At 44.8% G+C, this 15,463-nt stretch overlaps 1 protein-coding gene across 1 annotated transcript in view; it reads right to left on the bottom strand.

The window, feature by feature from the left end:
* Positions 1 to 15,255, bottom strand: part of sema6a (sema domain, transmembrane domain (TM), and cytoplasmic domain, (semaphorin) 6A) — a 103,410-nt gene extending 88,155 nt beyond the window's left edge. The window contains exon 1 of the mRNA XM_054610225.1: positions 15,206 to 15,255. The gene's annotated coding sequence lies outside the window, so the exon portion shown is untranslated. The remainder of the gene's footprint in view (positions 1 to 15,205) is intronic.
* Positions 15,256 to 15,463: the final 208 nt, after the last annotated feature.

Genomic DNA, 15,463 nt, shown 5'->3' with positions numbered 1-15,463 from the left:
ATATTACCCTTGTGCCAATGTAGCCATAACATGCTAACAGGCTAAACTAAGATGATGACCACAGTAAATATTGTACTCCAGGTCCATGATGATAGAGAAATCTATTTTTCAGAGACCTTTTAAAAATGTTCCCACCGCTGAGCAAGAATATGTTTGTGACTGTTATCTTAATGTAGCTTAATGAGAAAAGACAAGACTCAGCTTTTCCCTGACCCAGAAAATAAAGCAGCGGATCAGCATGCAATAAATAGGAAAAGCATAAATGGAACCACAAATAAAAATGAAGTAAATAATTAGAAAGCTGATGATTCTGGACAAGTTGGCTCATTAGCAGAGGAGACTTCAGAGGAATACATCTGCGCGCTCACCAATGAGACTCTTTCCTGTCGACTGAACAGATAAACAGATTTCCAGCGGAGAGCTGCCTCTGCCATAATGAAGCCTCCTCTCTTTTTCTTTATTCCCCCCCCCCCCCCGTTCAGTTTGTTCTTGCGGGTTTCTCCCCCCCCCCCCCTCCGTCCGTTTTTCTTTCTGCCTCCCCTCTTCTTCTGTCTCCACTTCTTTCTGCAATGACCCTCCTCCCCACCACTTCACCCGCCTTTGCTCGCCTTTCTCAGGGTCAATTAAGCTACAGTAACTAAACAGCAGTGCACCCTGTCACATTCCATCCAGTCCCCCCTCAATGAGTGACTACAACTTTCTCTAAAACAAACGGGCTTTGAAGGAACCCGCTGCAGCGGCTATTACCATATGAACAACTCGCTTCCTACCGCACAATGAACTACCTTGACAGACCTTCTCTGGCCTCGGGCCGTCGTGTTATTAATGGGGAATAAAGAAGGGTCTGTGTGCAGGTTGCCTGCCCTGCTTTGCCCTCCGCTGCTCCGGCCTGGTCCGCCTGGCTCCGCTTTCCCAGAGCTGCAATATTTACCTCATAGGGGGTCTACACCTAAGTACACACAAGTTCACAGCGGGGTACGGGCATAAACACAGAGGAAATACATGAAACAAAAACTTCAGACGTGCACACACACACTCGCACACATGTTCGCACAAAACACATGCACACGCTTTCATCTACAAGAGCACCATACTGTGCATTTGAGAGGCCAGCCTCCACCACAGGCAGATCTATTTCTCCTCATCCGCCTCCTCCTCACGGAAACAGTACATCTGTCAACAACTGAAATCTGAAAGAAAGAGGGGTAAAGGTACTTAAAGGTATCATTTTCCCCACAATTCTGGGTCAGCTACATTCTGTTCACGGACGCTTTTCCATTTGCTTTTTTAGAGATCCGGTAGAAGTTGGACCTTTTCTTGGGAACATTCTCCGACAACAGGTTTGTATGGAGTAAAGAGAAAAAGAAAACAGCACGGCAAAGACTGTTTATCACCAAACTACCGGTTTTGTGATAAACAACTGTCCCTAAATGTCCCTAAACTGTCCCTAAATTATACTGTCTCAAAATATCTGCACGAGCACAAGGGCAAACTGTAAGTGTGGGTAATATTTCCTGTGGCGACAAATCTGGAAGTAACACCCTTCAGGAAAGGTTTATCCGCACTTCTTGCCACTTGATACTTTCTTTTGCTTCTCTTTCCCTTAAAGGCTGCGAGAACGGGGTCCGCTGCATTCACAAAGAACGGCCAAATCGACTGATAGAGAAACGATGGGGGGAAATATCATGTGAGTTTGTTTGTCTTATCTATACATTTGATCTGTTTGGGGGAGGAAGTGTCGTTGAATGGCTCTTTGTGATCGACCACTATGGCTTACATCCTCGGGTCTTGCGAAGTGGGCGGGCAGAAACACAATCAGATAGGTTCGATTGAACACTCGACTCAGCACTCAAAGGAATCGTGTTCATCCAATCTATAGTACGTTTTCATACAGAAAACGCACCCTGCAATCAGATCTACCTCCACTCACGGTGACACCTCCAAAGAGAGGGAGGAGCGCTGATGTCACCGCACGGACGAAATCTGTTATTGAGGAAAGAGTCATACTGTTGGAAACCATGACTCAGTGATCTTAGTTTGGCCCGCACTTTGGTGTTCAAAGTCCCGAACATATTGTTATTGAAAGAAATTGGAAACAACAGATGGTGTGACAAAGTGTTGTTTTATGCAGCAGTATTGTGTCATACCTTGTTGTAGCGCTCCCGGCTGAGTTGGAGGGAGTGATGGTGCCAGAAAACCATCAGCCAGAAAGAAATCTCATGTTTGTGTTGAGTGTGTGAGGTTCACTTGTTTTGATTGATTTTAGATACCACCGCTGCACAATGGGGTGGGCAATGTGGATAAAATGTTAATGTTGTGTTATGATTTCATGATGCATTAATTGTACTGTGTCCATACTAGGGCTGCATATAACCGATAAATGTAGAAATTATTTTCTTGATTAATTCATGTATTGTTTTGTCTAGTAAAAAAACGCTTTTTTTGGTCCAAAAGTCCAAAAACGAAATACATTTAGTTTACTATCACATGTCAAAAAAATATATAACATATCCTCATAATAGAGAAGCTAGAACCAGTTGTGCATTTTTATGATTAGAATGGTTATATAATTATCAATATAATTATCAATAGTTTCCGTGCAGTCCGTACACCTGGCCGACCTGCTGCTTTCATCATTTAATTGTGTTCTCCGGCAGGCATCTGACGCCAGCAATACAAAGAAAGCCTGAGTCAGAGAATCCGGCTTCTCACGGAATCAGATCTTCATCTGACCACAGAGTCATCCGACTCCCAGCACATGTCCGAACCCACCGACACTGGATACACGGGGCCCAGCCCAAAACCCTGATAGTAGATACCAGAGAGGGTCACATAGGCAGCCCAGCCCATAGCATGTCTTCACCCTGAGTTAATGTGTGCCGCCGTGTAGCCCTGCATGTGTGACACTAAGAGGCTATATCTATGATATATGATTGCTTTTGTGCACATGCCTGCATGCCTGACTGTGTGTGTGTGTGTGTGTGTGTGTGTGTGTGTGTGCCCGCTTATGTGAATGTCTGCATGTATGTGTGAGTTCACATCATCTAGAATTCCCAGCTGGCCGTCACAATGCCATAGAAACCTAGTCCAAAGCCTGTTATCGCTCACACATATTTGTTCATGAAACCCCCGTCGGAGGCGGATAAAGTTCCATCATCCTCCAGGTAATGATACACACTATTTGTCCTCTCGGCTGCAATACAGGTGCGCTCCTTTCTCTGTCCATTTGAGAGATAGCTATCAGTTAAAAAGGTAACCAAAGCCTCCTCGCTTCTCGCTGGTCCTCCCCCTGCTCTCCGCATTCGGCTCCTCGTCACGTCCCGCTGTGAATAACTTCTCCTTTTAGCTTTGTTTACTCCAGGCATATGGCAGGCCTACTGTAGTCAGCAAGCTGTTTCCCCCGTGACTAACCTTTCCCACAGTGTTTTTTTTGTTTTGGTTAATGCACTCTTATGACCACATCATATGATGGCGATGTCGACACACATTTGAGCCACGGGCTGAACTCATGATAGGAGGGGTTCGGTCTAAAAGAGGAGGTCAGTTAGTCATCCGTGAGAAGACCACAGACACGTACAGGCAAGAGTAGTCTTAATGCTCCTATTGATTACAATCTCGCCATCAGCCCCTACACCCTCTTTAGATGTAACACATTGCGTCCTGGGGAATTAATAACTATTGCTAATGGCTATAAAAAGCTCCCGGAGAATCAGCTAACATTCTAGCCACCAAAATCGATATCTCCCCCAACCACAATCTTTATTTAATCCCAATACAGTGGCACAAATAATTACGGATGAAAAGCGGATGAGGAATTGCTCTGTCAGAACAGAACGCCAGACTTTGCTGCTTTCGTGTAAACCTAAAATGATTACGATACATCCTATTCAAATGTTGCTCTTCAGACTGATTCAGCCATGCTAAAAATCCACTCTGTTGCTATCCGGTAAGGTGCTTTGGATAAAAATAGCGCCGCTTCCTTCCTCCATTGTGTCAGACTGAGTCCAATCATTCGCAGAGGATTCCAAAATAACAATCGATTAATTAAATGCATCTCCCCGTGCTCACTCTTTCCATTCAGTCGCCGCTGTAGTCACAACCCGGCCGGTATTTACTATAGTTATTAGCCCAGCGTTACAAGCATGGAAATGACCGTGATGAAGGAGTCACTATCTGGCTGCCTCCAGGGTGGGACGGGCAATGAGAGCGCTCAAATAGTCAGTCACACCTTATTATGCGAGTGGTGGTGGTAGGAGTGAGCACCGCCTCCCTGAGGTAATTGAAGCTGTGTAGGCCGCTCCCAATCACCCTGAACAGCACTGGTGTATAGTGGGAATGAAAATAGCTGGAACCCCGCAGTTTTACTTCCAAACACAATCAGAACATCTCTCGAGCCAGGATAAAATATGAACTATTCAATTATTAAAAAGTGGGGGAAGTATGAGTGTGATAGGAGAGTAAAAATTCAAATAACCTGCCTGTACGTGATGCTAAAAGGAACTTAAATATGCTTTTTTCGTTATTTGATGATCCTACAAGCACCACATATATTGTAAGAAGTTATGGTCAATATGTGCTACCAGAAGCACATAAAACCACGGTCGACATAAAGAAAGGCAGAATCCCGGCTACGTACTGCATTCTGCCATGGGACGTATTTCAAACTTGTCATTTAATTGCTCAGCTGTCACAGGTTTATTGGCTGCAGGTCCTGCTTTATTGAGCTCACGTGTTGATGTTAGTGCACGCTTGTGTGTGCGCAAATGAGGGCATTCAGTTGTGTGTAAGAGCTGTGCGGACCTGTGTGTGTGTGTATGTCATCGGTAATTTAGACAAGTGATTTAATTATGTGCAAATGCACACTCATTCCTCAGCGCGTTGTAATGACAGCAAATATCCCAGTCCGTGCTATCAGCGAGTGTTCATTTACCAGAGTCTGGGTCAACCAGAGTTAGACAGCCTGACTAACACAAGAGCACACACACATACACACACTGAAGTCCTTCACCTGTTAATGTGTGATACAAATGACTGCTGCACTGGCGCCATGTCCCATCTTATCAGATGGCTGCGTGAAAACCTGTTTGTTCTGCAACAGACAGCTTGAGGGAATTCAGTTGACCACCGGATCACAAGACCCAACGGAGACGTAAATCCACCACATGAGGGGGAAGTGAGGTGCAGACCGAATGACAACAGCGGGCCTACTCAAAAATCCCAGTCTTATCTAGGTCAGAGCTGCACCTCTAAAGACTCCCACCTCCTCTCCTTGCTGTCTGATTTCTTTGTTGTCATGCAAGGTGATGTAACATACTGTAATAAACTGGAGACCAGGTAGTGGGGCCGTGGAAACGAGACAAGAGCAACACTACTCTCTCTAATAATCTCTAATAGTTATTGAGGAGGAACGCAAAAAAAATGATGCTCATAGACGAATTGTGTTTTTTTGTAATTCCCAATGTGGCCCAATTAACCCTTGAGCACTACATGATCTGATATGATCATAAATTAAAAACAGAGGACAAAACCTCACTCAGAGAAGGAAAATTAGCTGTCCAAAGTTGTAAAAAGAGCCATTCCTCGTTAGAAAGACCCAGCTACACCACGTAAATGATTAACGGACTGTGGGTCTAGATAGCCCAATGTTCCTATCTAGTTACCAGGCTAGCATTACTAGACTAGCTAGCATTACTAGAACTCGTGCACCCAGCGTTAGCTCACATGTGCTCTGACGCAAACATGCAAAAGGAGAAACAAAGATAGGGAGGAGGAGAGAAACTGAAGAAGGGCTGACTAATGAATTGGCGGTCATCTGTTTTTCCTTCCTGTCCTACCTGAGAGCATCAGTTTAAAGCCTCTATGCAAACAGGATTCGAACACACACACAGTCTAATAATCTCTTCCAAAAACAGGATTAATTCTCTTTGATGATTTCTGACCAATTTTGACTCATCAAACTCTGTTCAGAGGAGCCGGGCGCTCAGCCATGCTGCCTCACTCCAACTCCAAAACCCAATTTAATAATCTCGGGTTCAATCGCGATATGATACCACAATCAATAAACGGAGGATTTGTTGGTTATTTGGGTGAAATGAAACAGATCCCACAAGCAGCAAATACAGAGCACTTGTCAGCGAAAACGGATGAGACGGCCGCGGATTAATTGAGGACGGGAGTAGATCAAAAGACACGGCACTTCAGTATGCAGCTGCTGCGCTGCTCAATCAAACTACTCAAGAGACCAAAACAGGCCTCATCGCAGGATTCTCAGTCAGACGAACACAAATAAGACTCCAAAACATGCACATAGCCTCACACACCTTCACAAGCCCAGGAGCAATCACCTCTTGAATAATCCAGTCAGGGCAGAAATCAAAACCTTAACAGGTTTAGAAAAGCAAAGAGGCTTTTTTTTTTTTTTTTTTTTTTTTTTTTACAAATAACGCAAAAAAAAGAAAAGAAAAAGCCCCCAGTAGACTGTGATGAATGAACCAAGACAAGCATGCTGTGAACATTATCAGAGTGGGGGGATGAATGAATACATTATCATGCGAGGCACTACTTCTCTTTTGCTGCTTCACAGCTTGTCTGTCTTCCTGCCTGTCAACCTCCTTGCCTGATTACCTGCCTGCGTACGGCACAGAGCACCTTTTGTCCGGATTAAAGGGGGCGAGGTGAAATAATATTTCTTTTTGTGAGAATTCATTTTTGAAAAGGAGATGTGTTGAGTTCCTTTGCACTGCCTGCCTCCGCTATTAACCGTCCATCCTCTTTCCTCCTTCTGACAGGCAGCCTTCCTCTCCACCTGTCTGCTTAAATATCCGCGTTACCTCTCTAAATCTGTGCTTTCCTCTGTGACCCCTGACCCCTGAGTGTCTGCTTCTACCGGAGGACTGTCTGTCTGGTTTTTCTAGCCTGTCTCTTTCCGAAAAATGTCTCCTTAAGATGACATTCATGTACGATTGCAACAACTTGCATCAACCCATGTTTAAGAAACTCACATTTGGATTACTTTTATACAGAGAGGAAATGTTCAGTCTGAACATATTTGCAAAATTTTTATGCTGAACGAATCCATATCATACCTTGGCAACGAAAGCATGATGGAAAAGCATAGTCTGACATTTTGGGTAAATACGCCCATTCGCTGTCTTTCCGAGGTCGATGAGAAGACTAACACCACTCTCATGTCGGTGTGGTAAGGGTGACCATATTTTGGAACCAGGATTCTTCAGTGTAGTCTACCAAACATTCATGCACAAATGGGACAATTTGGTAGTAACCTGATTTTAGCGTTTTATAGATATTTGTCGGAACTCGGCGTGACACCGGGACAAAACTTAGACATCTGGTCACTGTATGTGTATTAGATATGAAACTTCATCCAGCTACCGGTTAGCTTAGCACAAAGAAACAAAGAATACTGGGGACACAGCTAGTCTGGATATGTGCAAAAGTAACAAAATCCATCTAACACCTCCTCAGGCTCACTTTATATCTCGTTTGTTTAACATGAAACAAAAACTGAGGTGTAAAAATGACACCTTGTGGTTTTACGAGGTGTTCTTTAAAGGTCACAGCAACTTCTTAAAGTCTCTACTACAGGAAGTCACTCCGTCCGGCAAAAAAAAAAAAAAAGCCTTGTAAAACCACATGATGCCGTTTTACATGATTTTGGGGTTTTGAACAAATGAAACACTTTTTTTTTTTTTTACCTTTAGACAGAGCCAGGCTAGCTTTTGTTTAAGTTTTGCAAGGCTAAGCTAAGCAACTGCTAGCTATAAATTGTACTATCCCTTTATAATGTTTATGGTTATGTTTAAGCAGCTTAAAAGACATGGTTAACAATGACGTCTTCACCAAACCAAAACCACAGTTTTTCCCTGGTTTTGCATGTCCAACCATTCACCAGGTGACCTGTTCCCTGTGGTTTCTGTGAGCGTGTCACACTTCCTGGATTGTCAAAACATTCCCAGTAAATATAATCCAGGCCGCAGTTACATTTCCTCCTATTTGGCAAAGCAAATTAAAAACACTGAAACGTTTTCCATCGGAGATAGGGTTACCCTCCTACCGGTCTACCTGCCTGCTAGTCTCCAACGGGCTCCTTTCCACACAGTGTCGGCTCAGGCTGATGTCACACCAAACGTCAAATCAGTCCATCGGCTCCGGCTGTACCCAGCAGTCACCCTGTGCTGACTGTGTGTGTGTGTGCGTGTGATGTGAGTGGGCCTTTGTGAGGCCTCCACTCAGCAGAGTGATGATAAGTACTCCCAGCCCAGCGCTCCGCATGAGCTGATGGACAGACAGGCCAAGAACACTGGGGGCCTTGTGGTTGGCCGTGTGTGCGTGTGTGTGTCTTGTGGTGAAAAGAGGGAAAGGGCTAGACAGTGACTTGGGAGAATGTGTGTGTGTGTGTGTGTGTGTGTGTGTGTGTGTGTGTGTGTGTGTGTGTGGTGTGTGAGCCTGAGTGCGTTTCCTGAGTGCGTTTCTTTTTTTCATTTTTTTCACCAGCGACCAGGCCATGCCACATGGCTGCAATTTGTTCATTAGCTATGTAATAAATGTACACACACACACAGAGGTAATATTGTTCCGAGTTCTGCCTGATTGGATTCTGAAATAGAGGACCCTCGGGGGAATCACTTGTAGTCTGCCAGCCACTGTGACCAGGAGAGGACTAATTTCCTAACAAGGTTTGAGGCCAGCTCTGACGAGAGGCCTGTATTTTTCTATTTGCTGTAAGGACCACTGCAAATATAAACTAAAATAACGTTGGTTTGTGTAAGGTTTCGGATATTAGCGACTAATAACCAAAACCTAGATTGTTTTGATTGCATTCATGCGGCTGAATGTGAAAGTCTGTCCCTATTACATGTCTCGTGTTTGTGTGCCAGAATGACTACGGGTCATTGTGAAGATTTACCAGTCACCTGGAAATAATTAATAGTCACCCAGGGCCAATTACACGCAATCTATCATCATCATCTGTGTGTCAGATGAGCTAGGGATGCTTGTTACAAATTACCTGCTGTCTAGGATATCCATCGATGCTTGTTTGAGCTGAACTCGTCCTGCCTGCTTTGGAGCCAGCTAATAAATGTTTGCATCACGAGATCCGTGCAGATTTTTTTTGCTGTGGAGGAAATCCAGAAACGTGGATAATAGACTAAATCTGTCTGGCTGTGTTTAGCCGGCGCGTGGAAACCAGCAGTGGGTCCGTGGAAGAAGAAGAAGAAGAAGAAGAAGGTTTCCACATTCAGTGAAGCTTATAGCCTCTGGGACAGAATGACTGCTGCTCTGCCATGAGCATACAGATCACCTTACACACTGGCTTTTCCTCTGCTTTGATGACTGATGCACACACACACACACACACACACACACACACACACACACAGATACACACTCAGCCATGCACGCCTGCTTCCACAGATACTCAGGTGCCGGATTTGCACACACACACCTTTTCCTCATCCCCCCACCTAGATTAATTCACCTGCTGCACCTGAGAATGCGACCCCTATGATGTCACCTGCTCCCCCGGTCACTTCAAAGGCACAAAAAGACCCCAGTGCCATGGGCACGCACCCTATCACTTCCTCCTTTGTCCTCTCTGTCCCCTAATGGTAGTTCCCCTGTAGAAAGTCCATACACGGTGAAGGCAGAATTACACAGTGTACTCTACAATCAGGTACTCTTGGGTTTCTGCCCATTGGCACTCACTGTGCACCGCTGCAACAATGACAAGCTCTCTTTATTCCTCTGACATGAAAGAAAACTGCCCCGGCGCCTGAATCTGCGTGCACTTACATGCGCCTTTTGTGTGTGTTTGAGTGAGTTTATGCGTAATTGTGTGCACGCGCGTTTGAGAGGGAAGGCAGTCTGTGTGTTCTGAGAATCTCATGATTACAGAGCTGCAGGTTGCGGTTGCTCTCCGAAAGCCCCCATTGGAAATGCTCGCAAGCAGGGTACGATGTGATGAGACAGGGCGATAATACAAGCACCGCATTAGTGCATGGTTAGCCATTAAAAGACCCAAATGAGATTATGAGGTCATATGGGAGGCACAAAGCCTACAGCCAAAACAACAAGCCCCTTCTCTGAAAGTAGTCAGCGTGTGTTCAGTTTTCCCCAATGCACAGGGGTGGGGGGGGGGGGGGGGGGAGAAAGATAACAGGACAGGGGAAGGAAGAAGGACAGATAAACACAGTGTGACCAGGCTTGATGGAAAGAGGTATTCCCTGCCTTGAAATTTCCAAAGTGGTTTTATTTCCACAGTAATCCATCATTGAATAACACATGAATTCAGCATGATTTAGCATCAACACATCCAACTGAGCATGAAACAGGAGGCTCTGGCCCATCTTCCGTCTCGGCTCAGTGGAGGGCCTTTCCATTGTAGAGCTATAGTGAAATAACACATTGAAGATGCACCTGCCCCACCTGCGTGCTCCATTCACGAGATGATGCCCACTGTGAAAATACTCTTCTGCTCTCTTTAGGAAGGCTGAATGTGAGTTTATCTTGATGTGTGCGTGAGAAGGGTCTGAAAAAAGATGCACGCACAGGCGGAGATATGAGGGTTCGCTGCTGGGATAAAAATGGAATCCATTTTGGTTCTTGAAGCGCACTCATCCACGGTGTGTGAGGACCTGCTCGCTGTGTTAGCCTGCCGTTGCTCTTTCGATCACCTCCCCTCTTTCCTCCTCTGCTCTGTTTCAATTGTTCTGCCTTTCCATCGCTTCTCTGTTTATATTATTTCCTCCTCTCCATAGTCACACCTATTTTCCTTTCCCTTCCCTTCCATTCCCTTCCCTCCTCTTCCTCTCACTTCTCTTCTCTCCAGGCAGCCAGGCACCCCAACACTGTCTCAGGTCCTGAAACTATGGCAACGGAATGAGAGAGCAAGCGCTCTCTATGATTAATAGATGAGAGATGCGGTGCCAATCGCTGGGGCCCGGGGAGGAGGGACAGATGCACTCAAACAACGCGGCGCAAACACGCACTGCATGGCCTCAGAGAGAGTGCACAAACGTAGTACACACATGCAAACACCCCCGACCACCTCCAGCATTAGCCCCCCTCCATGCTTTGTGGTACAATTATATACACGCAGTAAATGGGGGGAAAAAGGCCTGACGTACAAACCAACACATAGACACGAGATGTGGCCTTAAAAAGTCTTAACAGACTGGGGCTGTCTCCGAGATTCACAGCTTGCCGCTCTCACCTGTAAAAAGCTCGACAGCAGGACGGCAGCCGGTACATCATATCTTTAATGCCCGTGTGCCACGATTGACATCATCCGATCCGTAAAGTACAAGACTTGGCTCTTTTCAAGGCCGCTGCCATTTATCCATCTCCCTAGCAATGGCACACATAAAGTCCTGCTGCTTTGGGATTATCCCCTGCAAATGCTTTTTCCTCTCCACTCTATTTGAGTAATGACAGGCGACCGGAAGCAGCTGTGACAAAGGTATTACTGCGCGTTACTGTCGCATGTACTGAGTATTTAAAATGTTGGGTTTTTTTTTAAATACATAAGGAGAAATCTGTTGTTATGAAGGGATTTAGAATTTTGCTTGTTGTTGTTGTTTTTTTGGCAAGTTTGGACAACCCTCAACGACCTTCTTCTAGACGGGTTGGCTATCACTTTCTGATTCACTTCATTTCTAACAACAAAGCTTTTGCCAAGGACCAACAGCCAAAAAACACTAACAGACACTCCGCCAATTCTACCGCTGACTGGCAGCAGCCCGGCCCATAAAAAAATAAGCCTTTCGCCCGGTACTTTCATGCCTCTGGCTTTCTTGGCGTAGACAACACGCTCAATCAATTATGCAAATGTAACGAGTATGAGGAGTGTTTAACACACGGATGGTTAATTCAGATGGATGCACTGTAGAGTCATTTATAGGGAGCCGGAAGGGGTTAAGGCTAAGTGTGTGTAGGGGGGGAGAGGCAGCCAGTTAGAGCATCACAATGAAACTTAGAAAGTGGAACGCCATCCATCCGTGTGTGTGAAAGACAGAGAGACCATCCAACAGCTCTGAAGCAACTGATCAGCGACTGATTACGTTTTCAATGAGCCATGTGCCGTGAATGAATGGAGCACCCCGGACCAACAAACTGCACGCTGAGATATATGAGGTCTCCACAGTACTCTGAATAGCATTTATCACCTCCTATAAACAGGGGCGATATGTTCCAACTTAACCAGAGAGGATGGCGAGTAGTGAACAAAATAAGCTGCCAGCTCACATATATAAACAAAGCAGATAGGAATCTAGGCGTATAGGTCCGCCATCTCCTCTCATCCCGTATGATATCAGTCAGCATGTTTTCTCAGATCAAATGAGATGCATTTATCAAATGATGATTTCAGATCAGTGCTTCAGATGTTGTGGGGGGATATTATAACCAAAACAGGCCAGCAAAAGGTTAAGTAAAATGTTTATACGGAGAGGGAGTTGCGTAATTTGCTACAACACATTGGATTATCTTTTTTCACCTCCTGAATCACAACTGACTCCCACTGAATCTGAAAAAAAACAGAGAGCCAACTTCAGCACAGCTAAAATCGGCAAACGCGCCACGTAACATCTGTGATGGACAGCCTCCTTCTGAATACGAGCATCTCTGATAATGCTGACCCCGAAACCAAATGTGCCTTAAAAACACATACGCACGCTCATGATTATCCCTCTTTCTTTTTTAATTTGAATGTTGTCATTTAAGCGTTGAGGCCGTGCAATTGGTGCAGCTGCAATTTAGAGAAGATGTGGAAATCAGGAAAATGGGTTAAGCATCAATAAATCACATTCAGATGAGACTAATTGTTAATACAAAAAAGCCCACACACCAAGGACGCGCATCAATAAAACATGGCTTTTTATAAAATATGCATAAATACACACACTATTGAATGCTGGGTATTGACGCTGTCTGAATGAGGACCGGTGGTTAACAGCAGCTGACCGCTCTCATTGTTTATAATAGAGGGCCAATTCATTTATCAATTATTCAAACCCACTGTACTCCTGCTGCATCTGTCCTTAACTGGCAAGCTGAATCTCCCTCCCTCTCTCCCCTCTCTCTCTCACACACACACACACACATACAGTGTGACAAATCCACATCAGTCACACACTATGCCAACCCCATCGCTATTGTTAGGGGATCGGCGGATCAAATGCTCCACAGAGCATTGCTCCAAATACAAGCAACAACAGTGGTGGCTCAGATCTATTCTGCCTCTCCAGGAGGAGAGCAGGCGGGCTGCTGTGACAAAGGTAATCATGCTGTAATTCATGTATCAGCACCGCAACATGTCAACGTATAGTGAGTTAATAGCAGGATTAGCACTCGGGTTTGTGGCGCTGTAGCATCTATGAAACAGTGTGGTGGGATCTGCAGCCCGTGCAACATCTTGAGGAGAAAAAAAAATGCCTCCAGGACATTTGAATGCCTTGAGGCTGATGTTGTAGGACGAGCAGAGGTAAAATGTTGAAACATTCTGCTATTTCACGTTTAAGATCTAAGTGTAATACACGGCACAGCATGCAGCTATGCTGACTGCAAAAAAACATGAGGTCACGGATGAAAAAAAAAAATGCAACACGCAGGAGCGCCAGATATTTCCAGTGATATCAGGAAAAAACTGATGAAATACAACACCCTTTCCTCTCAGAGTTGGCATGAAATCATTCTATCTTTTTATATCTTTTCCTTTTTTTCCTCCAAAAGGTTGATACCGGAATCACGTTTCCAAAACACTATATGCTGACTAAAATCAGCTGACAAGAGATGCATTTTGCAGTGGCCATTCAATGCTCCTCAGATTCACCCATTTATTTCATCACCCTTGCACACTTGATAATCTATAACCTACATTTACAGTTGCTGAATCCTTTTTTCCCAGCTTCTCCCAGTGTGGAGGTTCTGCTAGGAGGGGAGGGCAGAGGAGAGGAGAAGAGAGGAGGGGAGAGGAGAGGAGATTGTTAAGGAGAGGGGAAACCACTGGGAGTGACTGGGTGTTGGCAGTCAGGCTGCTGGAGGTGGTTTGTGAAGCCTCTATCTCCTCTCCCAGCTTGTTAAAGAAATAATGTGCAGCAGCACTTCATTTGATGGCAAATCCACTTCTAAGACCGGTGCAATTTGGTCTCCTGGTCGGACTTAGTAACATCTGATTGATCTTTTTCGCCGGAGTAATGGTGACCACTCCTCCTCCTGGTAGCTCGAAATCCCTGAACACACCCAGGACAATGTATGTGTGTGTGCGTGCGTTTGTGTAAGAAACACAGAAAGAAAAAAAAACTCAACCTGCAGAGCAACTCACTTAAGTACAATAAAATAAAATGGAAAAAATCAGCATGTAAAATCACTAATTGATTCACACCAAATCTCTGTGACTTAAATGAGTTTTTAATAGAGAACACGAAAACAGAAAGAGAGATTGTAAACACCGGCTGCATCATTAGTCAACGTGTAAATTGCTGCTCTCATTCTGAATTTCCAATCATGTGAAAATAAATGGCAAATGAAAATCCCATCATGCACTGTGTAACGACGGAGCAAGCGCTTCGGCGCTGTGATGAGTGTCTTCTAAATACTACAATTACTCATTTTTATTTTTCCGCTTTCAACTGGTAGTTTCATGGCTGTAGCTTTATTGCACCATTAGAATCTACGATGTTGATAAGAAAAAAAAAAAAAAAAAACGCACCGAGGACCAGGTCGGTCCGAGTCCTACAAGTTCAACGAGCACATTTCTCATATTGCCGTACATGTACCTGCAATACCCGGAATTATTCTGACATTGTTTTGCTTGCGTTTGGACTCAATGTGATCTACAATAGGTCCTCTGAGACTGGCACTTCTTTATTCCACATGGGTAAACAGCATTAGAGGGATTACGCACCAAATTGCGGTCTGTTTACATCGGCAGAATGTGATTTTTCTTGTAGGAAAGCATCGCAGTTCTTATGCGGATTGGACAACAATCACTTTCTATTATTTTACAACTTTAAAAAAAATGCTATAATAAACAAGCGAAATCCCCTTGAGTGAATAAAGTAACCCTGGTGCACTTGTCTCCCGGCTGCCTGGCTGCACGGACGACGAGCCTCCGGCGGCTCCGAGAAACACTGGCGCAAGGCTATAAAGCGCACCTAAAGTTTTGAAATAAACAAAGAAACCTTACCTTCAGCTCATGAATGGATGTGCCTCGGAGTGGTTTCACGGCTCGGTCCGTTAGTAATCCATGAGGTAAAAGGCTCTAAAAAAAAAAAAGCAGTTCAGACGGGGCTCGTCTCGGAATAACAACACGAGCGCTACTTTTTCTCATGCGCTTCTTTTTGTTACATGCCGCGCTCGAATCGCACCTCTTCAGATCGGAATATCCATCGGAAATCCACACTAGAGAGAAAGAAAAACGACGTTTCTGCCTTTTAAACTCCCC

Source organism: Anoplopoma fimbria, chromosome 13 (genome assembly GCF_027596085.1).
Source record: "Anoplopoma fimbria isolate UVic2021 breed Golden Eagle Sablefish chromosome 13, Afim_UVic_2022, whole genome shotgun sequence".
In the NCBI taxonomy this organism is placed as follows: Eukaryota; Metazoa; Chordata; class Actinopteri; order Perciformes; family Anoplopomatidae; genus Anoplopoma; species Anoplopoma fimbria.
This window is presented reverse-complemented; position numbering and strand designations above follow the sequence as displayed.